Source organism: Belonocnema kinseyi, chromosome 1 (assembly GCF_010883055.1).
Source record: "Belonocnema kinseyi isolate 2016_QV_RU_SX_M_011 chromosome 1, B_treatae_v1, whole genome shotgun sequence".
NCBI lineage: Eukaryota > Metazoa > Arthropoda > Insecta > Hymenoptera > Cynipidae > Belonocnema > Belonocnema kinseyi.
Genome location: NC_046657.1, coordinates 16,210,300 through 16,227,245, shown reverse-complemented (window position 1 = coordinate 16,227,245; position 16,946 = coordinate 16,210,300). Strand labels below are relative to the sequence as shown.

General features: G+C 31.2%; 1 protein-coding gene across 10 annotated transcripts in view; it reads right to left on the bottom strand.

The window, feature by feature from the left end:
* LOC117171515 (CUGBP Elav-like family member 2) overlaps window positions 1-16,946 on the bottom strand; it is a 979,205-nt gene that overhangs the window by 608,280 nt on the left and 353,979 nt on the right. The window contains exon 1 of one of the 10 annotated variants that reach the window (XM_033358899.1): window positions 15,715-16,002. The exons of the other annotated variants lie outside the window; for them this stretch is intronic. The gene's annotated coding sequence lies outside the window, so the exon portion shown is untranslated. Of the gene's footprint in view, window positions 1-15,714; window positions 16,003-16,946 lie in introns of those variants that run through there. 10 annotated transcript variants of the gene reach the window in all.

Genomic DNA, 16,946 nt, shown 5'->3' with positions numbered 1-16,946 from the left:
AATTTGGTAGAAAATTTAACTATTCAGGTGGAAATTCAAATATTTGGTGTAAAATTTTGAGGTTTGAGTTAAAAATTCGACTATTTTAACAAAAACCGGTCATTTTGGTTGAAAATACAACTATTGTGGTAGAAAATTATACTTTTAAAGTTAACTTGGGTGTAAAAATTAATTTTTTTTTAAAATTAATTCTACTATTTTTTATTTTTTATTGAAAACTTTTTGGGATAAAATAACAATCATTACATTTGTGTATGTGTTAAAAATGCATCATTTTTTTTCAAAAACTCAACTACTTCATTGAGCACTTACTAAATTATTTTGAAAAATCCAAAAATAAATTTTATACTTGAAAATTCATATTTTAAGATGGAAAATCAAACTGTTTTTTTAGGGAAACTCGTCTTTTTGGGTAGATATAATTCAACTATTTTAGTATAAAGTTGAACTATTTGGTCAGAAATTCAAGCACCTAGTGTAAAATTTATATTTCTATTTATTGATTAAAAATTTAATTGTTTTGTGAAAATTTCGTCTTTTTGGTATGAAAATGCAGCTATTTGTTTGAAAATTCAAATAGGGAAAAGGGGAAAACGGAATTAGGTAAAAAAAGGAAACGGACTGCTCTCCTTGAATATTCGGACAGACGGAAATGAAGACAAACTTTCTCAAATTACCTGCCGGGTGAAATGAATGTTCGCTTAAAATTTAGTTAAATCGAGTGTGCCATATCTGTCAGTGAAAGAGGAGAAAGGAAGAAAAATGACAATTCACAGTTCTCGGTTTTCTGCTTGCGGTTCAGTTAAACCAACGTAAGCATTTATGCGTGGGAAGTTAAGTGTTTGCGTATTTATACAGACAAGACTCGTAATATATTTTCGACAAAACAAAATCAAAATTTACCTTTAAAATTATTCAGTATTATTAATTTGATTTTTAATTAAATAATCCTAGAGCTAATTAAGCTCAAATATTTTACGGTCCAATTAAAAGAGAATTTAAAAAACTAATTATCTTAAATGTATAAAAAGAATATAAAAATATAGCAAAACCCAGTAAAATTGAGCCAGGGATTGTTTACTACCTCGTCGTTATGATGCGGTTAAAACAACAGTACAGCACCCCGTAAAAAAAAGAAATAAAAATAAAAGTAAAAAAGCGAGCACCCCGCAGGGCTGCAAGAACATTATTGCCTGCACCTTGCGCGCATGTAATCATATTTAATTAACAAGGCAATATGATTATTCTGTACATATATTCTGTCGTACAATTAAAAAAAATTTATTCTTGAATTAGAAATAATAATTTGTGTTGGATACAGCTGTTTGGAAAAAAGTATGAAAGTAAGTTAAAAATAAAAAAGTATTAATAACAGAAACGGATTCTAGATAAAAAAAATTGATATCAAGTTAGGAGAATATAAAGGTGGCGTTAGGCGTCAAATCTGATCAGCGTCGTCTTGAAGCTTCTTTGACTAAAAAACTACCCATCCGACGAAAACAATCCTGAAAGTTTTTCTGTTTCTTCTTTATTGTAGAATTTAGTTTACTATCCGATTTAAAAAAAAATTTTTAATTCACCATCAGCAAGATGAAAATTAAATGTCAACCATGGAGCAGACGCTGATCAGCACAGTCGTGAGTAAGATAAGGGTTAATATACTTGAAGAATTGAAGAAATTGTTTTTCAAGAAGTGGAGTGAGTTCTGTGGTGTGGGAGAAGAAAAAAAGTTTAAAGTTCCAAATTTGCAGAATGAACAGGTATCAAGTCCGAAACAGTTAAAGGTGACGTTGGGCCCTAAAGGTGATCAGCGGATTCTAGACGCTTCTCTGCTCCAAAAACTGCACATCGACTTCAGGACTTTTCCGCTCCTCCTTTGTTTTAGAATTTGGTTTTTCACCCAATCTTTTTTAAAAATCAAAAATTCACCATAAGCAAGCTAAAAACAGAAAGTCAGTTCGAGCAGCTAACGCTGATCAACGCAGCGTTAAAGATTCTCTCATTCAAAAACTACTTATCATAAAAAACCTACCTAAGAACTGGTTTGTTCCTCTTTTATCCTAGAATTTTGTTTATAACTCATTTTTTTCTTTCAAAAAATTAAAAACCCCCCCCCCCCCCCAGCAAAGTGAAAACCTAAAGTCAGCTGAAACATTTTAGGCTGATCAGAGTTGTCCTCAAGATTCCCTGGGACAAAAACTAATCATCATACCTTTTTTATCCTATAGCTTAGTTTAGCTACCAATTGTTGATAAAAACTAAACACAATAGTAAGCTGAAAATGCAAAGTCAGAATGAATAGCTGAATCGGACTAGATCAGTCTTCAATAAAACGAGGGTAAATAAACTGAGAAAATGGACAAAATTGGGTTTTAAAAGCGGGATTGTAGTCTGTAGGAACAAAGGGGAAAACAGTTTCGTATTGCAATTTTGTAAGATGATCAAGTCCTCAAGTTTGCAGTCTTCAAGTTTGTATGGATCCAAAAATACTTATCAGACAAAAACCTTCTTTAGGATTTTTTGCTTCTTTTTTACCCTACATTTGGTTTGCTATTCAATTTTTCTAAAAAATCCTCCATTAGCAAGTTGAAAATGCAGTCATTCCGAACAGATTACGTTGATCAGACAAAAAAGCTTCCTTAGGACTTTACTGCTCCTATTTTGTCCCAAAATATATTATATTAGCCAGTTTTTCTCAGAAATTAAAAATTTATCACTAACAAAGCTAAAAACGTAGTCAGTTTATGAAGCTGACGCTGATTAGTTCAGCCGTGAATGAAATAAGGGTTAATAAACTCTGAGAATTAATCCCAATTTTTTCACATGAGAAGTAAATTTTATGGGACGAAAGAAGAAAAAAAGTTCACGATTGCAATTTTGTATAATGAATAGGTATCGAGTTAAGAATAGCTAAAGGTGCAGTTTGGTGGTAAAGCTGATTAACGAAGAGGTCAAGCTTCTCTGGACCAAAAAATACTCAACAAACAAACACCTCTTTTAGGACTTTTCTGCTTCTTTTATCTCTTAGAATTTGGTTTAGTATCCTACATTTTAAATAGGTCATAAAATGACAATTCATTAGCTGAAAACTGTAAATTAGACCGTGCAGCTTTTGCTGATCAGCCGTCTTCAATCTTCCCTAGTTCCAAAACTACCAATCGCCAATCGCCAAAATAATTGTTAATTCCTCAATACAGATTGTGGTTAATTTTGACTACAAGCCCGTCAAAACGCTGATTCTCGTACTTCAGAACAGCTTAATTCATAATTCAGAGTATGACTCTCTCAATTTTTATTGCGCGGTAAGGAATTCTTTCGCAGTAAGGTTTCCATTGTGCAATTCAGATTATGCATTGAGGAAATATCGTGGCGACTTGAGACGACAATTGCATCTCGAGATTGAAATTCCATGCTCTGGAATGAGATTAGATGCTCCACGTGCAACTGCATTCAAGGAAGACTTAAAATCGAAAGAGCTTAACAAATTTATTCTTGTTATGGAAGACAGTTGTAATTCTATAAGAAAAGTCGAAAATGTACTTTCGGGAATTCCTTCATTTAAATGCCACTCGAACGATCAAACTTTCGTGAAACTTGGAGATCGAAATTGGACGATTCCGTGCCAGGCAAAGAGTTGAATGCAAGTTTTGAGCCAAGTTGGTCCAAGATTTGACGAAAGTTTGATTGTCTAAAAAGGTCTTTAAAACAAGCGTCGTAAATCAAAACGCCTTGGTGCCAGCCCTGTTGAAAATGCTTTATCCATTCTGCACAATTCTGCATTTTAAGGATTTATATCCCGAGGCCTAAAACGCCGCAATTTACACTTGGCACCGTAAGGCAACTTTGTAGCAGCCTTCACAGTCCAAAATGCTCTCAAATCAGGGTAAATAGGTTGATTTTTCACAAAAATAAGGAAATGGATTCTTTTAAATAAAATTAATTTATAGGTAGCATATTAAATTCAATGTGAAACGCTTAAAATTTCAAGTTGAAATATATTGCATTTTCAAGAAACAAATTAATTTTAGATCCAAAAGTTGCGAGTAATCAAACTTTCAAACGAAAGGGACGAACTTCCAAGACAATAAGACGAATTTTATAAATGGCAATTGAATTTTCAATCCAAAGAACGAATTTTCTCTCCAAAAAGATGAATGTTTAACAAAATTATTGAAGCGTTAACGAAATAAGTAGGTTTAACAATAACAAAATAGTATGATTTTCAACCAAAATTATCAATCCTAAAGAAACAAAAAATGCATTTATTTTCCACCAAATAGTTGAATTTTTAATCCAAAAAGTTTATATTTCATCGAAAAAGTATAATAGTTGATATTTCAACCAAGGAAAGATTTTAATTTGGAATTAAAATCTGTTGAATTGAACCAAAAAGGTGAATTTTAAATAAAGCAGTTGAATTAAGTAAACGAAATTTAAATTTCCAACAAAAAAGTGCCTTAAACCAAATTAGTTTCATTATTTATAAAAATTGTTAATTTTTCCAGTCCAAAAGATGAATTTTCTAGAAAAAAAGTTTAATTTTCAAATCAAAAATGGACATTAAAAAAAAAATTTAACATCAAACGTTTGAATTTTCAACCGAAAAAAATGAACTATCCATAAAACAGTTAAACTTTCAAATTTTTCGAATTTTCAAGAAATAATTACCTTTTTAAGAAAAAAGATAAATTCGAAAGGAAAAATGCTATAGTTATTATCTCAAACAAACAAGATTTTTATTTTAAATAAAAAACAGTTGATGCGAGTAATATTACAGGAAATCTGTATTACCAGCAGAGTAGTTACTATCGATCAGTATAGATGTTACTCCACAATCTGTGGAAATAGAAATAAAAAGTATCGATCAAGTTAACTCTTCAAATTACAGAAAATAATTAATGTCATTTCTGAAAAGATGGAAAGTGAATTTTTTTAATTTTTACAGTGGAGCGATTAGAAAACCTTTTTTTCAGAAAAATATAATTTAAGAAAACTGTTTAATTAAAGCAAACAAAAAATTAACTAACGAGCTAACTAACAAACTAGCTAACTAACTAGTAAGAAAACTATCAACAAGCGGAATACCAAAAATCAGTAATCGTAGCTGAAGCTGATCAGCGCACTCTTCAAGTTTCTCTGGAAAAAAAATTATTCATCGGACAAAAACTTTTTGAGGATTTTTTTACTCCTCTTTTATTCTAGAGTTTTGTTAACTATGCGATTTTTTTAAATTCACCATTAGCACGCTGAAAACATGTGGGCAGTCCAAGCAGCTTAGGCTGACCAGTGTGGTCTTTAAGTTTATCTGTTTCAAAAACTAATCATCAGATATAAACTTTCCTACGGACTTTTCTGTTCCTCTTTTATCCAAGAATGTATTTTACAAGCCAAACTTTCTTATAAATTAAAAAGTCACCATTAGCAAGCTGAAAACATAAAGTCAGTCAAAGATGCTAACCCTTTTCAGCACATTCTTTAATAAAACAGGCTCCTGAGAGAATGGATACAATTTTTTTCAACAGGAGGAGTAAATTCTGCGGTACCAAAGGAAAAAAATTAAGATACAATTTTCTAGAATGAATAGGTATCGGGTGAAGAAGAGGTAAATACGGCATTTGGCGCCAAAGCTGACCAGCGTCGTCTTCAATTTCTCTCATTTCAATAACTATACTCATAAAAAAACCGTATATCGAACTTTATACTCCGCTTTTATCCTAGAATGATTTACCACAAAATAATTCTCAAAAATCAAATATTCACCATTATCAAGCTGAAACCCTAAAGAGTCGATCCATGTAGCAGACTCTGATTAGCTCAATCGTGAATCAAACAAGGGTTAATAAACTGGAATAATTGACAACATTGTCTTTCAAAAGTGAAAATGGATTCTGCGGGATGAAAGAAGAAAAAAGTTCCAAATTGTAAACTTGTTAAATTAATAGGTATCGAGTTAGGAATAGGTTAAGGTGGCGTTTGGCGACAAAGCTGATCCGTGGAGTCTTCAAGCTTCTCTGGATCAAAAACTACTTATTAGATGGATTTGCAACTTTTGGTATTCAAAACGTACGAAATTCAGATAGATATCATCCTTGTAAGAAAGAGCGGAAAATTATGGTTAAAGAAGCGATTTTCTGGAGCAAACACGTACTCCAGTGGCCTGCAAATCCGCCTCGGGGTAGAAAGACAAAAGAGAATATTGGGAAATTGGCAAAGCTAATGACTTTCTAGCTAGAAAACGTGCGTTATTACCAATACATTTTGGTTAAACACGCCGGAAGATAGAGAGTGTAATGAGAATTCGTGGCGCGATCGCTTCCAGTGTAGCAGTAAACTCCGTCGAACTGGTGACTCAAAGGCTCGTTCTATTTACATAATAATTACGCGACATTATAACGCGCCGCATACAAAGTGCATTTTCACAGAAGACTCAAAGAAGAGAGGCAAAACGAGAGGAAGAGATAGAAAGAGAGAGAAGAGGAAATTTCGTCAGCTCGGGTTCCACTTATTTTCGTACCATACTTGCTGCTGAAGATGATTCTGATGCGACTCGGAACATGAGAACAAAAATAACTGACATTCGCTATTTTTTAGAACACTTTGATTAAAAAGGCGGGCCAGTATACAGTACTGGCCATAAGTGTTAGTCCACTAAAAAAAATCGCATTGAAAACGCGCCTCTCTTTTTCCATTGTTGTCTCAGCAAGACATTTAGCTAGAAAGATTTAAGAAAGACATAGGAAGAATTTTAAACTTCGCATAGATTCAGCCGTACTTGAATTCTCAACTTCCACTCTTGACATGCTTCAGGAAAGTGAATAGAAAATTTTCAAACTTGGCTAAATTAATGCTCAAAATCTCTTCTTTGAAATGAGACCAAGATTATGATGGAATATTCACTGATTATCTTTTTATGATAAAAATGTGGAAGCGTCCACAAGAAGAAAATCGGCCGATCAAGCGATCGAAAATGCAACTTTTTGAAATTATAGTGTTGTATCAGAGACATTTTGGAATCAAAGTATTTTGTATTTTTTCATAATTATAGGAGTTACGACGTGTTGATTTTTGAAATCACATTTTTTTGAATTATCGGTATTTCTAAAAATGAGGAACAAATTTTTACGAAACTTTAAAATATCGTAGAAAAAATAAAACGCTATAATAGCGTAATGCAGACAAATATTTGTTTTTTTATTTTGTGCAAACAAAGTAGAGGGTTCAGATTGTGTGACTTTTACAACTTTTATCCGTTTTTCTCAGAAGTTCGCTATACTTAGTTTAAATTATAAGCACAATAAAACTTTCAAAAATTAAATTAAAACTAAAAAAAAATGCACCATTTTTTTATTCTTTTAAATTGCAAGCATTGACAGTTTTACATTTTTAAGTCACAAAGGTTTAAAATGATTAATTTTAAATTTAATAACAGTCTTCACACTCAATAGCCTAATCGCCTTTTTCTACCTTTATAAAAGAATTCCTCTTACTTTCCCTGTTTTTCTCTTCTTTTCGCTTAAATACGAACTGAATTAACAGAACCCAATCAGAAAATTAAACAATTTTTGCTTCAATGTTCATTCTTTTACCTTCAAGGTTCGAGTATTTGGTTGAAAATTTAATTATTTTGTAGAAAATGCAACTATTCTGTTGAAATGTCATTGTTTTAGTCGACATTTTAACTATTTCGTTAAAAATTAGTTTTTTCTGTTGTTAATGACTCACATTTTTGCTAAAAAATTATTCTTCCTGGTTTTTTAAAGAACTTTGAATAGTGGCTGGTCTTTTAGAATCTGGTAATCAAATTGATTTTTCAGTTGAAGATTCTTATTTTTTGTAAAAAATTTAATTATTTGGTTTTTAATTAATCTTTTGGTAAAAGATTCATCTTTTTTCAATAGATAATTAATCTTCTTGGATGGAAATTGATTTAGTTGGTGGAAAATTTATCCTTTGGATGACAAATAATATTCTTAATTAAAAATGCATCTTTCTGATGGAAAATTCAACGTTTTGCTGAATAATTCTTTTTTAAACTTCATCCTTTTTGGGAGAAAATGAAACTTCTTGGTTGAAAATTGATATTTTTTATTGAAAATTCATATTTTTGCTCGAAAATTCAAATATTTGATATTTAATTGATTTTTTGGTTAAAGATTCATCTTTTTTGACAGATAAGAAATCCTTTTGGTTAAAAATTTATTTTATTGGTTGAAAATTCATCTTTTCAATTCGAAATGTATCTTTATGATTAGAAATTCAACTATTTGGTTTAGAAATTGATCTTTTTGGTCGAAAATTAACTTTTTGCTTAAGGATTTTTTTTTATTTACAATTCACTGAACTGATTAAAAAGAGTTGCATAACTTTTTGCGTATGTTTTTTCCCCTTTCAATGCAATGTTTTACAATAAATTATAGACGCGGAGGAAGTGAATAGAAAAATATTTCAACAAACTCGTTTGAGCGAGTGTTTGATGTAAAGTTATTTTTCTTCATTGAGTCCACGACCCAGCGACGCACCTTTTTTTTATAAAACTTCATGTCCCAACGCATAAATTTTATATATTCATATTCATGAATTAAGTAAAAAAATAATTAATTATTAAAAATAAATAATTAATTAATTCAACTAATGTATTTGAAGTTAGAACTCCAATTTTTTTTAAATTATTTATTTTTACGAAAAATATAAATATTTGATTTTTTGGTTGAAAATCTATATTTTTTATTCCAAGTTTATGCAAAACAGGCGCAATAGAAGAGTTTCACTGTATTTTGATACAAATTTATGTTTTGTAGATGATGTTTAATCATTTGGTCAAAAATTAAACTATTTGGTTGAAAATTAATTTTTTCGGCCGAGGATTCATTTTTGTGGGTAGAACTATCTTCTTGGTTAAAACTGGAAATTCATACTTTTTCGTAGAAAATTATTATTTTGGCTGTAAATTGATTTTTTTGATCGAAAATTGATTTTTCGGTTGGAAATTATATTATTTGGTTTAAAATTAATTTTTTGGTTCCAGATTCATCTTTTTGATAGATAATCAATCTTCTTGGTTAAAAATTGATTTTTCTGTTGTTGAAAATTCATTTATTTGGATTATAATTAGCTTTTTGAATAACCATTCATATTTATCGGTATAAAATTAATCTTCTTGTTTCAAAATTGACGTTTTTGATTAAAATTTAATATTTTTGGTCAGTAATTCAATTATTTGGTTTGAAATTTATTTATTTTTTGTGTGTAGAAAATCATTCTTTTTGGCTGAAATTGGTTTTGTTGGTTGAAAACTCATATATTTTGTTTAAAATTCATCTTTTTAGTAAAAAAAATTAATCTTCTTGGTTTAAGATTCAACTATATAGTTTAAAATTAATTAGAAAAGTAGAAGATTCAACTATTTTATCATGTATTTCTTGACGGAAAATTGATCTTTTTTGGTAGATAAATTAATGTTCTGGTTTTAAAATTAACTTTTTCGTTGAAGATCCGTCTTTTTTGTGTATAAATTCTAGACGCGAAAAAAGGGAATAGAAAAATATTTCAACGAACTCATTGGAGCCCACGACAAATCGACACACGTCTTTTTGGGGTAAGAATTCATCTCTTTTCATAGAAATTTAATCGTTTAGGTTGACAAAAAAACAATTTTTTTAATTGAAAATTAACTATTTTATTTCAAGTTAAAAATTCAACCATCTCCTAAAAAAATAAAGTTATCAATTGAAACTTCCTTTTTTCGTTTTTTTTTTTTGGTAGACGAATCATCTTTTTGGTAGAACAATAATTAATTTTCTTGGTTGAAAATTAATTTTTTGGTTCGAAAATTAATGTATTTTTTAGCAAATTCGTCTTTATTGTAGAAAATTCAACTATTTGAAAGAAAATTAATTTTTTGGTTTAAGATTTATCTTCGTTTGTACAGCATTAATCTTCTTGGCAGAAAGTTGATATTTTTGTTTAAAAATTCATCTTCCTTGTCGAAAATTCAAGTATTGCGTATACAATTAATTTTTTGGTTGAAGATTCATTTTATGTATATAATTAATCTTTTTGGTTAAAAATTTATCTTCTTTGGTTAAAAATTCATGTATTTCGTGTAAGATTAATTTTTATGCTCAAAGATTCATCTTTTTGGTAGAAAATTGATCGTCTTAGTTGCAAATTAATTTTTCTGGTTGAAAAATAATCTTTTTAGTCAAAAATGTAGCTATTTGGTTTAAAATTAATTTTTTGTTCGAAGGTTCCTCTGTTTTTGTAGAAAATTAATCTTCTTGGTTGAAAAATGGTCCTGTTCTTTGCAAATTCATGTATTTGGGGCTAAAATTAATTTATTCGGATAAGAATCATCTTTTTCGACAGAAAATTAATCTTCTTGGTTGAAAATGAATTTTCTTTCAGCTGCAAATTATTTTTCTTGGATAAAAATTGATCTTTTTGGTTGAAAATTCATCTTTTTGGGTGACAATTAAACCATTTAGTTTAAAATTAATTTTTCGTTTACAAATTCATCCTTTTGGTAGAAATTAATAATCTTGTTTGAAAATTGATCTTCTGGGTTAAAAATTTATCTTTTTACTGAAAATTAATCATTTTTATTGACAATTGAACTATTTGTTTTAATATTAATTTTTTGGTTGAAGATTCGTCTCTTTTTACGAACGATTCACTGAAATGATTAAAAAAAGTTTTATAACTTTATGAGTACTTTTTTTTCCTCTTAATGTAGTGTTTCACAATCAATTCTAGCCATGGAGAGAGTGAATAGAAAAATATTTTAACAAACTGTTTGGATCGAGTGTTCGTTTGATAGAGTTTTTTTTTCTTTACTGAAGCCGTCACACATCGACCCGCGCGCCATGTGCCTTGTGATATCACACCAGCTACGTAAACACTCACGAATCGAGTCGAACTTTATGCCAGACTCAAGCACAAGAGAAGAATAATTCATTCTCATTATGAGCGATTCGTGATGCTGTGAGCGCAACGTCAAATGCAGGCTCGTAGGGAGAAAATTAGTTTCCTCGGGTCAACTCGACTCTGCGAGAGTCATGAATTTCAAATACTCTTTTAAATTTTATATTTTTACCAGTTCAGGATGGTCGACTTAATTGACCAAAAAATCCCGGTCATCAAATATGTTTTTCGGGCAATAAAATACAGTTTTAAAAGAAAGACAGTCAAAGGCCTTCGAGCTCACTTTAATTATCAAAAATAGGGCCACAAATTAAAAAACAACAATTTTTTTAAAGTAGTCACAAATCTTTTTAAATAATGTCATAAATTTTCTAAAATAATAAAAAAGAACCTTATTGTTTACATAAAATGTTATTCGTTGGTCTATAAACAATCAAAACTCCTATTTATTTATCGCAGACTTCACAGTTTCACCCCTTTTTTCTTATTTTTTCAACAAAATGAAAACGGAATCAATAGAATAGAACCCATTAATAAAATCCAACTATTTTTCGTTAAAAATTCATTCTTTTCAGTTCGAAAATCTACTACTTAATTTTTGTTTGAAAATTCATCTGTTTTGGTGAGAAAATTTTATCATTTGGTTTATAATTAAATTATTTTTTTGAAAATTGAACAATATGAAAAAAACATTTTTTTTATGAAATTATATTTTTTAAGGTTGAAAATTCAACTTCGTGGTTGAAAGCTGGACTTTTTTTGTTACAAATGAATTGTTTCACTGAATATTGAACTATTTGGTTGAGGATCAACTGATTGTTTGTAAATTATCTTTTTTATTGAAAATTCATATTTTCGGGATAAAAATACAGTAATTAGATAAGAACTCAAGTGATGTGTTAAAAATTCGTCTTTCACTATCTTTTTGGTTTGAAAATGTATCTTTTTCTGCAGAGATTTACTCTTTTATGGTTAAAAATTTAACAGGCTGGTTAAAAACAATCTCTGTCGGTTGAAAATGAACTACTCTTTTTTTTATTGTGATGTCAACTATTAGATTTTTTAATTGTTTAAAAAGAATATCTCTTTAGGTTAAAATATCTACTGTTAGAAATTAATTTTTTAAATTGAAAACTTAACTGTTCTGCTGAAAATTTTATTCTAGGGTTAAAAATTTAACTGTTTTATAGAAAAATAATCTTTTTGGCTTAAAAATTCAAGAGCACGGCAGAAAATTAACTTGTCGGTTTAAAATTTACATCTTGGATTAAAAATTAAATTATTTTGGTCGAAAATTCAACTATTTGGTTAAAAATTTATCTTGTTTGGTTTAGAATCACTTTTTGATTGAGAATTCAACTACTTCGTTGAACATTGAACTTTTCCGTTTGAAAATACATATCTGACGGTAGAAATATAATTTTTCATGGTTAAAAATTTATCTATTTCTGTTCAAATTCTTTTTTTTTTAAATTGTAATTTTTGGGTTGAGAATTTAACTGGTTTGTAGAAAATTAGTTGGAAAAATATATTTGGAAGAAAAATAAACTATTTGGTAAAAAATTCTGTTTTCTTTTTGGACAGAAAATCAATTTTTTGGTGTAAAAATTGTTTTGTTGAAATTTATTTTGTTTTAGATCAAGAGTCAAGTAGACTGTTGAAAGTTTATCTTTGTTGGTTAAGTCCAAAGGTTTTTTATTTAAAATTACAATCTTCTTTGTTGAAATGTCAACTATTACATTTTTGGTTAAAAAATCATCTGTTTAGGTTGAAAATTAATCTCCCTGGTTTAAACTTCAAAAACTTTCTTTGAAGTTCCTATTTTAAATTAAATTAATTTAATTAGAAATTAATATTTTTAACTGAAAATGTAACTGATTGTTGGAAATACAACTGATTGGTTTTAAATGAAGTTTATTGTTGAAAATGAAAAGAAATGAAAGAAAATGGAGTTTCTTATTGAAATAGACATTATATTGCATTTTTTACTCAAACTGAAGAAGGTGGAACAATAAATTTAAACAAATTAGTATTTGATCGGATAGCGTAAATTAAAATTAAGTTGTTTCTACACTTCAAGTCACAAAATCTGTTGGCAAAGAAATGTTTCCGTTCCTTTGGAAAAATTAGGCAAAACTTCATTTGCAAAATTCCCTCACCAATTTGTTGTTTTCTCTAACCACTAACATTTAAAGACCAAAATTCTAATCTTGTAACATTTTTATTACAGAATCTTTCATAAATGCAAAATTCTAGAAAATTATCTACAAACGGATACAAATTTGGCTGCATGCCTTGGAATCATTAAAATCCTTAGAAATACTTGGAAATTTTGTAAATAATTGAAAATGCCTTGGAATCTTTTAAAATATCCTGAAGTATTGATTATAGGCTCACATAGAAAAATTTAAATTTTTCTGAAAATGTTCTACATTATACCCTACGGGGCTTAAGGAGTTGCAAATCTTCCAGAAATGGGAGTTAAAGCAAGGTCAATCTAAAGGAATGCTTTAGGAAAGAAAATTAATTTCCAGAACCAGAATTTGAAGGAAAAAACTTAAAAAAACTTTTTAAAATGTTTTAAACGATTAAAACTTCTTTAATGAAAACTTTAGAAATTCCTGCTCATTCCATGTAGGTGATAATAAATTTATTCACACCATTACATTTAATATAATTGATTTATTGTTTCTAGAAGATTGCGTTAAAAATCGGGAAGTGGTGAAACTAAAATTCTTCCCGTTCCTCCATTGATGCAAAAGACTGAGTTTTGACTTTCGAAGAATATTTGTGAATTATGTTACTCACAATGTCCCATTTTTGATTTTGCTTGATTAAATGATCAATTGTAAAATAGAGTGTAAAAATGTTTAAAACAAAAACTATAAAATAATTAATATTGAAGAAAAGTTAACGTTTTCTAGAGACACGCTGTAATTATTTCTACAAGCCTGATTACATTGGACGAGGAGAATGGATTGACAATATAAACATTACGCAACTTGTCATTGGAATCAATATACAAAGAAAAAAACCGCATTAATTAATCTTTCAGCCTGTACTAATTCCTTCCAGTTAGTACTGAATTTTCTACTTCTCAAAATTCAAGTTTGTTTAAAAAACTGGATTAAAGTATGCTTAATTAGTTTATTTATTTGAAAATCAAGTATCTTTTGATGGTATTTATAGACTTCAAATAGCATTCACTGTGATAGAAACATTAGTTAATCGGGCGTGTCGCGGGAATAAGAACTTATCGAACACGTGAACTTTTATTTCTTTTCCGTAGTCGACGTACTTTTATATTTTTTTAACGCAAGGTCGTTTGCACTCTTTACACCAGTCACTGCTGTATCTTGAAATAAGTTTCCTTGAAATATCCATTCTTACAGAAGAATCTTAATTCCTGATAATAAAATTCTTAAACAATTACTCAATAAATTTAATGACTAGAACTGATTTAAAAGTATAAAAAAATGTGATGAGGGGCCAGAATGGTTGTCTAGATTTAGAAATTAATTCGCTGATTTTGCTTTGATGTCTTGTAACTCTTGGCCGAACTTTTATTTTTAACCTTAAATCAGGACCAGAAGTTATTGAATTTTGTTTTCAAACTTGAGGATCGCCCTTTAAACCACCTTAGGGTGGAAGAAATCAAAGCAAAGGCATCGAATTAATTTGTAGACCTAATAAAAAGTTCGACTCCCCATAGATGCAAATTGCAATATTGACTGACAGGAAATAGCAGGATATAGTCACTACCAACAATCAAATCACGGAGCTATTAAACACCAAGTCAGTGAATTCAGGTGACTTTTGTGCCCTGAAGCGGAAAAACCATTTGTCAGTCTCTCGAATTTTCAGCGTTTTTATTTCTCTCTGAGCCTCGAGAATAAAATTGTCGGATGATGCTTGCATCGCTCGAGTGCAACGATATCAAATCTGTGCGCCAAATAAATAAACCAAAACAAAACCGGTATGTTAACCTAACTTCGCGAATAATAACGCAATTCTAAACTTCCGTGACCTGGTCGGCGGTCCTTTTCAATGACTAAGGGACACGCGATTTGCAAAATATGGAGCGTGGGAAAAAAGCCGGTTGCTTTCAAAATCCAAAGAGATAGACGCGATTTATAAAGTTTAGGAACACAAAATTTCGAAAAGAAGTCCTATCCCGGATAGGCGTAAAAATCCTAATGAAATTCGTCAAGACTCTAACCAGTGAGGCGAAAAGAAAAAACTGGTTTAATTTTACAATTTAAGCGAGATATGATCGATTTATAAACGGGGGGGGGGGCGAAATTTTTTTTTACTTTTTCGGCCACCAATAGGAAGTAAGTGGCGAAAATTGATCTTCTAGCAGTCGCATTGGTGACTTATGCTACTCAAAATATCCTAATTTGAATAAATAGGAGAGTTAGAGAACGGAAAGTTAGCTTTATTGATAATAACGACGCGGAAATTCCGATCCATCAAAAGGCGGGAAAATCGTGTAAGGCCTCCTCTGATTTCTAGAAAATTCATCCAAAAGACCAAATCGTTTTTTCCAAACCCGATTTATTTGGCGCCCAAAGAAAAAATCCTACATTATAAAGAAATAAACATATCTGAAACCTGATTCAAAATTTGCCCCCCGACCTGAAAACTTCTCTAGACCCTTAAAAAACCTTAAAGCACAAATAAACATGACCCCTAAAGAGGCCCAATTCTGAAAATCACCTTAAATTATTCGAAAGACGCGGCTCAATAAGTCCCTAAACTTTTTTCCAAAAATTCATAAAAAACTGAACCTACCGTCAAAACGGTAATCCGAGGGCGACGCCACTGCTCACTAAAAAATCCACTTTTTTCTTCTCGCCAACTCAGTTTTTCTTTCCTTTTTCTCTCCCTCTTTTTTGAGAGAGGAGATTTCCTATCCCCAACACTGAACATGCACCATTTTTGGCACAAATTGAACCGCACGTTTTGCTATTGTGGATTTGTTATTTCCGTAGCATCACAATTAATCCGGAACTTTTTGAGCGACAACGAGGGTGGTGCGAACAGGTGGCACACGAGAGTGCGATGGAAGCACGCGAGTCGGCAGGCCTCGAGGATGTGACAGAAGGGAGGGAGATTACGCACGCGTCGCGACGGCTTGACGTCGACTGAGAAGCGCGACCGGCGCCTCGCGCTTGTCCGCCCCCGACGGTGCTCGCAATATTTCCCCCACCAGGCGACGCCACCCCCGACGTCCGCCTCGCGCAACATCGCGAATGCCGCAGGCAACCCGAACCGCGTGCGAGACGCAACGGTCACTAGGGCCGAGGGTGGTGGACAGTTGAACAGACGGCGAGAGATGAAAACTCTCCCGAGTATTAGCGAGGTGGACAGTTCCTGACGGAGCTTCGACGGCGCCACGTCAGACCACCGAAACAAACTTTTATTCTTTCCAGATCGAAGTGAAATCTACTTGCTTATGAACCATTTTATCGAATCACAACAAGGATATAAAGTCAGAATACAAAAAGGCTGCCAAGTCAAAATAGGACTTCCAACTACCTCGTTTTCGGCTCGTTAGAGACAGTTTATTTATTTATATTAATATAAATAAGAGAGAAGACGAAGGGTTTGCAAAAACCAAACTCTAACTCTGTCCTAATTCATTCTCCGTTTTTTAAAGGATTTTTTAGCCTCAGGTAGAAACCGTAATAGTTTCGGTCGTATGTTCATCTGTGGTATTTTTTCCCGGGACGGAAATGAAGATTGAAGAGGTAAATTAGGGGCGAAGAAGGGGAGGGGAACCATGGGTGAGACGGGTATGTACGAGGAAGAGAAAGTGGTAGAGGTGAAGCATGGGATGGTAAGTGAGGAGAGATGTATTATAAGAGGGTAAAGGGGGAGAAGGGAGTTTTCTACTTCCCCTGTCCATCTCATAAGGGCAGGGAAGTAAAGAAGGATATCAGGGAGAGGAGCGGTAGGGAACGAGGAAGTGGTGAAAAGGGATAGGCATGGTAAGGCAAGTAGAAAATTAGAGGAAGTGGGAA